The sequence below is a fragment of the Ornithorhynchus anatinus genome, chromosome 10 (genome assembly GCF_004115215.2).
Source record: "Ornithorhynchus anatinus isolate Pmale09 chromosome 10, mOrnAna1.pri.v4, whole genome shotgun sequence".
In the NCBI taxonomy this organism is placed as follows: domain Eukaryota; kingdom Metazoa; phylum Chordata; class Mammalia; order Monotremata; family Ornithorhynchidae; genus Ornithorhynchus; species Ornithorhynchus anatinus.
In genome coordinates, this window is record NC_041737.1 from 10035348 (window position 1) to 10046314 (window position 10967).

Genomic DNA, 10967 nt, shown 5'->3' on the forward strand with positions numbered 1-10967 from the left:
CCACCATATATTGCATCTCCTGCTGTCAGAAGTCCAATCAGGAAGGTCTTGGGTCTTAATCAGGTCCTAAAAAAGGTGCTGCCACTCAAAGAACTTTCACCAGCTCAAAAACATCTCTAAATTTTCAGGCTGGAACACTAATCTAAGATGACAGCATACTAACAACCAAGAGAGCACGGGTCTTGGGATCAGAAAACCTGGGCTCTAATCCCAGCTATGCCAACTGCTTGTTGTGTGACCTTGGGCAAGTCACTTAAATTTTCTGTGCTCAGTATTCTTAACTGTAAAATGGGGATTAAATCCTACTCCCTCCTCTTTAGACTGTGAGCCCCATGTAGGAGAGGGACTGTGTCCAAACTGATAAGCTTGTAACTAGCCCAGTAAACAGTGTTTGACACATTGCAATCACATAACAAATACTATTAAAAAAAAAAGTAGCACCTGTTAGCCTGATGAATGCTAACCCCCACTGCACTTTAATTTCAGTTTTTACTGTTGATCCACACATTACAATTAAAAGTCAACGAGTCAAATTACTTATATTGAAACGTAAAATCTCAGTATGATAAATCAGATACAACACCTGTGGCCAAATGTAATCCACTCAGGCCAGTTGAAATTACAGGCAATCAGGCTTTTCAATATCACTGTGACATCCACCCTCGGCATCTCAAATTGCACCGATTCCAGATTCTGGTTTCAGTTATGTTCATGGGGAACTCCAGATTTGTAATTTCTTCTACCATCATCAGTTGAAACTACAAAACCTAAAATAACTTCATTGGACCTCTATGAAAGAGTCTTTCTCAAAATTGGAATCTTTACTGATTGCAAATTCATGGGAATGGAAAAAAAATGCTGACTGGCCCACTGACGAAATTTAACAAACGGCTCTGTAAAATGTAAAAAATGGCACTACGGAATAACTAAGAAAAGAATAACCATTTAGCATAAAGGCTATCTGAAATCTGCTCATTGGAGCAACTGAAAGAAATCTGTATGTCTTGACAAAGAATGCTATAACATAAAAAAAAAAGCTACCATTAGACGCAGAATAACTGCTCCTAAAAGACACAAACAAAGAAATGAGCAATCCTTTTCCAATCTAAAGCATCTCCAGTCCGTTTCAGCCAATCATCTTATTTTACTTCAGTTGTTTCCTGTTTCTAAAGGCTGTTACGACTATCACATGACAACCGACCACATTACTCTCCACTGGTGCAAATAAATAGTCAAGGAATCCACTCAGAAGGCCCTGAAAAATCCAACATTACCATACTTGGTGCCTAAGTGTTCCTGTTGAAAAATAACTACATATTGATTGGTCCCATTTCTTCTGCTTTTACTGTATTCTCTCAAGCCCTTAGTACAGCACTCTGCATAGAGTGGGTGTGCAATAAACACCAGTGTCTATCTTTATCTGCAGGCTAATCCTTCTCATTCAAGGAGGACTATAGAAAACCCCATTCATTCTACAGTTTCATCCTGAAAACACCTGACAATTCAAAGTATTTAATAAAGGGGTACAGCCCGGGCCTGGGAGAAGGACCTGGGTTCTACCTCCCAGTTCTGCCACTCGTCTCCTGGAAGACCTTGGCAAGTCACTTTTCTCTGTGCCTCAGTTACCTCATCTGTAAAAATGAGGAACAAGACGGTGAGCCCCATGTGGGACAGGGACTGCGTCTACCCTGATAAGTCTGTATCTACTCCAGTGCTTAGTACAGTCCCTGGCACATAGTAAGCACTTAAATTCCATTTTTTAAAAAAAGTTGATTATCCAAGACCCAATTTTCCAAACAACTGGTTCAGGTGATTGAGGAAAAATAAGCTGCAGCCACTGAAACCAAGCTTGAGTCTCACCACAAGAGATGAATCCAATTTTGTTCAGCTTTCTAAACTTTTCATTACCTGATCTAGTCCATCCCAATTAGTTTGAATAATCAGCTTCCTGCAACAGATACGCCAGTGTACTTAAAAACCCTTCAAAAGGGAAAAAGTCTTATTTGGTTGGAATTTTATCAGGTTATGAAATAGCCATTTCAATACCTTCAGAAGGGGTCTATAAATACTTGACTTATTCATTCAGTCTGTCATATTTATCGAGGGTTTACTGTGTGCAGAGCACTGGACTAAGCGCTTGGAAAGTACAATCTGGCAATAAAGAGAGGCAAGGCCTGCCGATACCGGGCTTACAGTCCACAGTGGGGGAGACAGACATCAAAACAAGTAAACAGACATTAGTATAAATAGAATTATAGATCTAGACTCCTCAAAACGAGTAAAAAGGCATCAATACGGAGTTATAGATCTGTACCTATATACACAAATGCTGCGGCGTGGGAAGAAGGGGAAAGAGCAAAGGGAGCGAGTCGGGGTGACGCGGAGGGGCGGGGGACCTGCGGAAAAGGGGGGGCTCTGTCTGAGATCCTCAAGAGGATTTCCTCATAAAATACCTACAGATCGTAGCCTACTGCTCATTGTGTGTTTCAGAAATTGGGGGTTTTGGTGCAGTACAATCCCCAACAAAGAGAAACCCTCAAAAATTTGCGATATTACTTCCTAAATACTATTTTAGTCCTCATAAATTTGCTGCTCTTGGCCTCGATCCATCTTCTGTTTTAAAACAAGCCTTGTACCTCAATGGAAAGCAACCACAATGACACAAATTGTATAACGTTACAGAAGTAAAGCTCGCATTTCCACCCAACAATCTAGACTACTAGAAAAACGTAAAAATTAGTCGAATGCTTTCCCTGCTGAAGTCCACATTTTAATTTTAATTTTCCCAACTACCCAGAGGCCATGAAATGGATAGCATACCAGGGCCAAACACTAATTTGAGGAGAGAGATTTCCACATATTTTCTTAGATTTTAAGGCATCAACCAACAACACAGACCAAATTAAGTCATCGACCATCAACCAACACAGACCAACTATTTTAATTAATGCCATCAAATAAGGCTCGGCAAACTGAACCTTCCTTTTCCATCAGGAACTTGGCTCTTTTCTCCGAGCAAGTTAAGCACCATTTTCAAACTACTCTCTTCTTCCCATTGCTCTCCATGGTTTGAATCGCATCCAAAGCAGGCTGTACCACCACTGGCAACTCATTCTCTCAAATATCTGTCAGGTGTGAAGACTAACTGGCTAGTTTTCAGGATAAATGCTCCCAGGACTCTCCAGATTTGACAATAGGCTGTTACCTTGCAAAAGTCTTAATTGTCCTGAAAATAAAGACATTATTCCTACACTGTTTCCCTTGCTACTTCTGTGCCAGTGTCTTTAAAAGACGGGAATGTCAGCTTCCAATAGGAGAGTTGGTGCAAGTCATCTTAACCCAAGAGAGTTCAATTTTAATGACAATAAGTCTATTTACAACACTAAACCCTCCCTTTGACAGAAAGAAAGGCCCCCCACAAGGAAATGAAAATATGCAATAAGCATAATGTACACCCAACATAGACCTAGAATCCAAAATCACCTAAGAGTGATTACGGCAGAAAGTTCCTGACTTTATATAAAAAAAAGCTTTCTCTGGAGGCTGCTGCTACTGGTTGTCTCAGCAATATAAATCTTGGGTTAACTGCTCTTTTCTAGTGTTATTTTACGACGTTAACAATCAGGTGCTTTTCGACTCTGTGGGCACCTCTTCCGAGATCCTGCAAATGACCGGGAGAAATGAGTTTGGGGCTGACTCCAACGAGCGCCTTCGCGAAGACTAAATGAAAACGCAAAATGCTAATCTCGGCACATCTTTTAGGAGTCAACTGACCCCCAGAAGGCCAGTAGATACGACTCCTAGAAGAGAGTTTTCGGCTCTCCGTTCCTGGGCCGCTGTTTCACTTGATTCATTCAATAGTATCGACGGTATTCAATAGTATTGATCCTCTGGCAGAGGCGGTGGCCTGCAGTGGTCTCCGCTGGCCGTTGCCCAAATGTTCCCTAGGGTCAAGAAGACCTACGGGAGTCGAGGGCTCCGAGCGGGAGGTGACCCAAGAAGGGCCCAGAAGGACGGTGGCATTTCGGCCCAGGATCCTCCCGGGTCAGTGGGTGGCATCTATTGAGCGCTTACTGTGTGCAGTGCACTGTACTACCTGCCTGGGAGGGTCCGATACAGCAGAAGTGGGTAGACACGTTCCCTGCCCACGGCGAGCTTACAGTCTGGAGGGGGACATCTTTCCGGAGCCCCGAGGGGACGGCATCGTTGGCCGGCCCCTCTCTCCACTTCAGCAGGTCAGATGCGGTAAGGGGAGCATCCATTCAATCCATTCCATCGTACTTATTGAGCGCTTCCTGTGTGCAGTACACTGTACTACTTGCTTGGGAGAGTCCAAGACAACACAAGTGGGTAGACACATTCCCTGCCCACCCCGAGCTGACAGCCCAGAGGGAGGGAGCACGGTTGGGCCCCCTAACTACTGACATTTACTGAGCGCTTTCTGTGTGCAGAGCACTGTACTAAGCACTTGGGAAAGTACCCTATAACAATAAACCAGCATTCCCTGTCCATGATGGAGGAGATCCGGGGGGGGTAATACGGTTGGGACTCCCCCATTTATGTTTACTGAGCGCTTCCTGTGTGCAGAGCACTGTGCTACAGTCCCTGCCCCCTCCAACCTCTCCACACGGTCGCTTCTTTTCTGGAAACTTAAGCTGCCCGCTGGCTCCGCTGGCACCCCTCCCTTACGCTATCAACCAATGAATCTGTCGTGTTTATTGAGCGTTTCCTGTGGGTGCAGAGCACTGTAATAAGCGCTTGGGAGCGTGCAATGTAACGTGCTCCCTGCCCAGCCCAGGGTGGAGGGGGGGTTGGAGGGAGGTTGGTGAGGGGGTTGGGGGCATGCAGGGGGTGGAGGGAGAGAGTGGGGGGAGGTGGGGGGGGCCGGTAGGGAGGAGATGGTGGGTTGTTGGAGGTATTGGGGGTGGGGGGAGTTGGTGGAGGGAGATGGGGGTGGGTGGGGGAACTCGGGGTGGGGGAAATGGGGGGTTGATGAGGGTATTGGGGGTGGGTTGGAGGGGCTGGTGAGGGGAAATGGGGGGGTTAATGAGAGTATTGGGGGTGGAGGGGGGTGGGAGGGGCAGGTGAAGGGAAATGGGGCGATTGGTGAGGGTACTGAGGGGTGTGGGGGGTGGATGGGGGTTGGAGGGGCTGGTGACGGGAAATGGGAGGGTTGGTGGGGGGATTGGGGGTGGAGGGGAGATGGAGAGGAGTTGGAGGGGCTGGTGGGGAGGGAAATGGGGAGGTTGATGAGGGTATTGCGGGTGGAAGGAGGTTGGTGGGGCTGTTGGGGGGGGGGGGCAATGGGGAAGATGAGGGGGTCGGTGGGGAGTTGGAGGGGCTGGTGGGGGAGATGGGGGGGTTTGGTGGGGGTACAGGGGTGGGAGGGGTTGGAGAGGCTGGTGGGGGGAAACGGGGGGTGTTGAGGGTATTGGGGGTGGATGGGGGTTGGAGGGGCTGATGGGGGAGAGATGGGGGGTTGATGAGGGTACTGGGGGTGGAAAGAGGTTGGTGGGACTGTTGGGAGAAGATGGGGGGTTGACGAAGGTATTGGGGGTGGAGGGGGGCTGTTGGGGGGCAGTGCGGGGGCTTGATGAGGGTATTGGGGGTGGAGGGAGGTTGGAGGGGCTGGTGAAGGGGAGATGGGGCGTTGCTGTAAGTACTGGGGGTTTGGTGGGGGTTCCGGGGGTGGTGGGGGATGGAGGGGAGTCGGAGGGGCTGGGGGGGGGAGATGGGGGGATGATGAGGGTATTGGGGGTGAAGGGGATTGGAGGGGCTGATGGGGGGAGATGGGGGTTTGTTGTAAGTATTGGGGGGGCTGGAGGGGAGTCGGAGGGGCTGATGGGGAGGAGATGGGGGGCTGAGGAGGGTATTGGGGGTGGAGGGAGTTGTTGGAGGGAGTGGGCGGGGTGAGATGGGGGGTTGTTGTAAGTATTGGGGGGGAGGATGGTGGGGGTCCTGGGGGGTGGAAGGGGACGGAGGGGAGTCGGAGGGGCTGCGGGGGAGATGGGGGGGGAGATGGGGGGGAAGATTGGGGGGGGGTTGATGAGGGTACTGGGGGTGGAGAGGCTTGTTGCGGACGTCGGGTCGGGGTGAGACGGGGGCTGGGGGGATCTGCGCCCCCCTCGTACCTTCTGCGAGCGCCTCCTCCAGAGTGACCTGATAGCGGCCCACGGCGAACACCCGCACCCCGACCGACGACCCGCCCGGCCCCCCTCCTCCTCCTCCTCCTCCTCCTCCTCCTCCGCCGCCGCCGCCTCCTCCTCCTCCTCCGCCGCCTCCGAGGGCCGCCCCGCCGCCCGCGCCGCCCGGCGCGCCCGCGGCCCCGCCGCCTCCCCCGCCGCACTCCGACTTGGGCATCCGCGAGAACTTCTTCATGGCGGCGGCGGGGGCCGGGCGGGCGGGACGGGGGGGTGTCAGCGGGAGCGGCCGGGGGCCATGGCGGCCGGGGCCGCCGGCGGGAGGACAAGGACCCCGGAGGGAGGGAGGGAGGGAAGGAAGGAAGGAAAGAGTCCGACGAGAAGAAAGAGCCTGACGAGAAGAAGAGGAGGCGGCGGCGGCGGCGGGAACGCTCTCCTCCCCGGCCGCTGAGGCCCCCGCCCTACGGCGCAGGCGCGGAGCCCCCCGGAAGTGACGTCAGGACCCTCGTCACGTGCCGGGGGCGAAGCGGGCTTCTCGCCCCCGCCCTTAGCGACCATTCATTCATTCATCCATCCATCCATTCATTCATTCAATCGTATTTATTGAGCGCCTACTATGTGCAGAGCGCTCTTCTCAGCCCTCCCCCGTCCTACGGCGCAGCGCCCCCCCGGAAGTGACGTCAGGACCCTCGTCACGTGCCGGGGGCGAAGCGGGCTTCTCGCCCCGGCCCTTGCGACCATTCATTCATTCATTCACTCATTCACTCACTCATTCATTCATTCACTCACTCGTTCATTCATTCACTCACCGTTCATTCATTCACTCATTCATTCACTCGTTCATTCATTCATTCACTCATTCATTCACTCATTCATTCATTCACTCATTCATTCATTCACCGTTCATTCATTCATTCACTCATTCATTCATTCACTCACCGTTCGTTCATTCATTCATTCATTCACTCGTTCGTTCATCCAGTAGTATTTATTGAGCGCCTACTATGTGCAGAGCGCTGTTCCTGAGCGCTGGGGATTTGATTGCATGTAGTAAGGATAATAATGTTGGTATTTAAACGCTTCCGGTGTGCAGAGCGCCGATCTAAACGCTGGGGATTTGATTGCGTATAGTCATAATGATCACGTTGGTATTTGTGAAGCGCTTACTTTGTGCCGAGCACTGTTCTAAGCGCTGGGGGAGATACAGGCTCATCAGGTGGTCCCACTGGAGGCTCCCAGTCTTCATCCCCATTTTCCAGATGAGGTCACTGAGGCCCAGAGAAGTGAAGTAAGCCCGTCAAACGGCAGGGACCGGCTCTATCTGTTGCCGACTTGTTCATTCCAAGCTCTTAGTACAGGGCTCTGCACCTAGTAAGCGCTCAATAGATACTATTGAATGAAGTGACTTGCCCACAGTCACACAGCTGACAGGTGGCGGATCCGGGATTCGAACCCATGACCTCTTTCTACTGAGCGACGCTGCTTCTCTGGGATCTCTTCATCATCATTCCTAAGAACTTAATAAAAATAATCTTTTTAATAATTATTATTTTTAATAATTTCCGAAGGACTCCATATAAGACTGATAGTTCTGAGGCACTTCCTAATCCTCATATTTTTGAAGCACTCCATAAGAAGAATAGTTCTGAAGCACTCCACGATAATATTTCTGAAGCACTTCCTAATACTATTTCTGAATCCTAATCCAATATTTCCAAAGCACTCCACAATAATGTTTCTTAAGCACTTCCTATTACTATTTCTGAAGCACTTCCCAATACTATTCCTGAATCCTAATCCTAATATTTCCGCAGCACTCCACAATAATGTTTCTTAAGCATTTCCTAATACTATTTCTGAAGCACTTCCCGATACTATTTCTGAATCCTAATCCTAGTATTTCCCGAAGCACTCCACAGTAATATTTCTGAAGCACTTCCTACTACTATTCCTGAATCGTAATCCTAATATTTCCCAAGCACTCCACAATAATGTTACTTAAGCACTTCCTAATACTATTTCTGAAGCACTTCCCAATACCATTCCTCAATCCTAATCCTAATATTTCTGAAGCACTCCACAATAATGGTTCTTAAGCACTTTCTAATACTATTTCTGAATCCTAATTCTCATATTTCCAAAGCACTCCACAATAATGTTTCTTAAGCACTTCCCAATACTATTTCTGAAGCACTTCCCAATACTATTCCTCAATCCTAATCCTAATATTTCTGAAGTACTCCACAAGAATGGTTCTTAAGCACTTCCTAATACTATTTCTGAAGCACTTCCTAATCCTAATATTTCTGAAGCACTCCACAATAATATTTCTGAAGCACTTCCTAGTACTAATATTTCTGAAGCGCTTCCTAATCCTAATATTTCTGGAGCACTTCCTAATACTACTACTCCTGAAGCACTTCCTAATACTAATACTCCTGAAGCACTTCCTAATACTAATACTTCTGAAGCACTTCCTAATACTAACATTTCTGAAGCACTTCCTATTCCTAATATTTCTCAAGCACTTCCTAATAATAATATTTCCAAAGCACTTTCTAATACTAATATTTTAAGCACTTCATAATAATAATACTTCTTAAGCACTTAATAATGTTTCCTAAGCACTTCATAATACTAATGTTATCTCTGTCTTCCCCCCTTCTAGAGTGTGAGCCCATTGTCGGGCAGGGGGTGGTCGCTATTTGTTGCTGATAGTACTCTCCCAAGCACTTAGTACAGTGCTCTGCAGACAATCAGCGCTCAATAAATATGATTGAATGAACGAATGAAAAAATTTCTTAAGCACTTAATAGTATTTTAAGCACTTCATAATAATAATACTTCTTAAGCACTTCATAATAATATATCTTAAGCATTTCATAATAACATTTCTTAGGCACATCGTAATAATAACAATAATGGCATTTGTTAAGCGCTTACTATGTGCCAAATACTGTACTAAGCTCTGGGGCGGATATCAGCAAGTCAGGTTGAACATGGTCCCTGTCCCACACTGGGCTCACGTTCTCAATCCCCATTTTACAGATGAGGTAACTGAGGCATAGAGAAGTGAAACAACTGGCCCAAAGTCACACAGCTGACAAGTGGCGGAGCTGGGATTAGAATCCGCGACCTCTGACTCCCAAGCCTGGGCTCTTTCCACTAAGCCACACTGCTTCATTCATTCATTCAGTCATATTTATTGGAGAAGCAGTGTGGCTCAGTGAAAAGAGCGTGGGCTTCAGAATCAGACGTCATGGGTTCAACTCCCGGCTCTGCCACTTGTCAGTTGTGTGACTGTGGGCAAGTCACTTAACTTCTCTGGGCCTCAGTGACCTCATCTGTAAAATGGAGATTATCTGTGAGCCTCACGTGGGACAAACTGATTACCCTGTATCTGCCCCAGCGCTTAGAACAGTGCTCTGCACATAGTAAGCGCTTAACAAATACCAACATCATCATTTTTATTAAGTGCTTACTGTGTTTAGAACACTATATATAAGTGCTTGGGAAAATACGATACCACACATGACTTAGTGGCCGGAGCACAGGGTTCGGAGTCAGAGGTCATGGGTTCTAGTCCCTGCTTCGCCACTTGTCCGCTCTGTGACCTTCAGCAAGCAGCGTGGCTCAGTGGAAAGAGCACGGGCTTTGGAGTCAGGGCTCATGAGTTCGAAATATGTGCTCGGCACATAGTAAGCGCTTAACAAATATCAACATTATTAGCAAGCCGCTTCAATTCTCTATCCCTGAATTACCTCACCTGTAAAATGGAGATGAAGACTGTGAGCCCCAAGTGGGACAACCTGATCACCTTGTATCTACCCCAGCGCTTAGAATGGTGCTCGGCACATAGTAGGTGCTTAAAAAATACCATCATCATCATCAACAATAAACAGTGACATTCCTAGCCCACAATGAGCTCACAGTTTAGAGAGGGGGACAATGCAAATAAATAAAATGGCAGATAAATAGATCAGTGCTGTGGGGCTGGGAGTAGGGGGCGGGAAGAGCAAAGGCAGAAGGATTCTTTAGAGACGTCCAAGGCCGTGTGGTGGCCAGCTGTGTGTGCTCGACCAGGGCCACAGTGGGAGGGGAAGGACGAGTCCTTTTCACTCCCCACAGCACAGGCGATGGTGTGTGAAGACCTCCAAGAACCTGGTACTGGCTGGTCCACAGAGCCCTCCTCTGTCCTGTTAGTAGCCAAGTTGCAGGTTCGAGTGCATGCTTCCCCTGTGCTCCTCCCCCTCTGCAGCACAGAATCCGCGTGGCCAAGTGTGTGACCGTGGGCAAGTCATTTCACTTCTCTGGGCCTCAGTTACCTCATGGGTAAAATGGGGATTGAGAATGTGAACCCTATGTGGGACAGGCACTGTGTCCAACCCGATTTGCTTAGATCCTCCCCATCGCTCAGTACAGTGCCTCGCACGTAGTAAGTGCTTTAGAAATGCCATAATTAAGCAGCGTGGCTCAGTGGAAAAGAGCCCGGGCTTGGGAGTCAGAGGTCATGGGTTCGAATTCCGGCTCCGCCACTTGTCAGCTGTGTGACTGTGGGCAAGTCACTTAACTTCTCAGTGCCTCAGTTACCTCATCTGTAAAATGGGGATTAACTGTGAGCCTCACGTGGAACAACCTGATGACCCTGTGTCTACCCCAGCACTTAGAACAATGCTCTGCACATAGTAAGCGCTTAACAAATACCAACATTATTATTATTATTATAGAGCCCAGGTCTGGGAGTCAGAAGGACCTGGGTTCTAATCCCGGTTCCGCCACTAGTCTGTTGTATGACCTCGGGCTAATCACTTCACTTCTCTGTGTCTC

The 10967-nt window shown here is 48.4% G+C and overlaps 1 protein-coding gene across 1 annotated transcript in view; it reads right to left on the reverse strand.

Moving 5' to 3' along the window:
• The window catches only part of BMP2K (BMP2 inducible kinase), a 95385-nt gene extending 89179 nt beyond the window's left edge, over positions 1-6206 (reverse strand). The window contains exon 1 of the mRNA XM_029074170.1: positions 6132-6206. The gene's annotated coding sequence lies outside the window, so the exon portion shown is untranslated. The remainder of the gene's footprint in view (positions 1-6131) is intronic.
• Positions 6207-10967: the final 4761 nt, after the last annotated feature.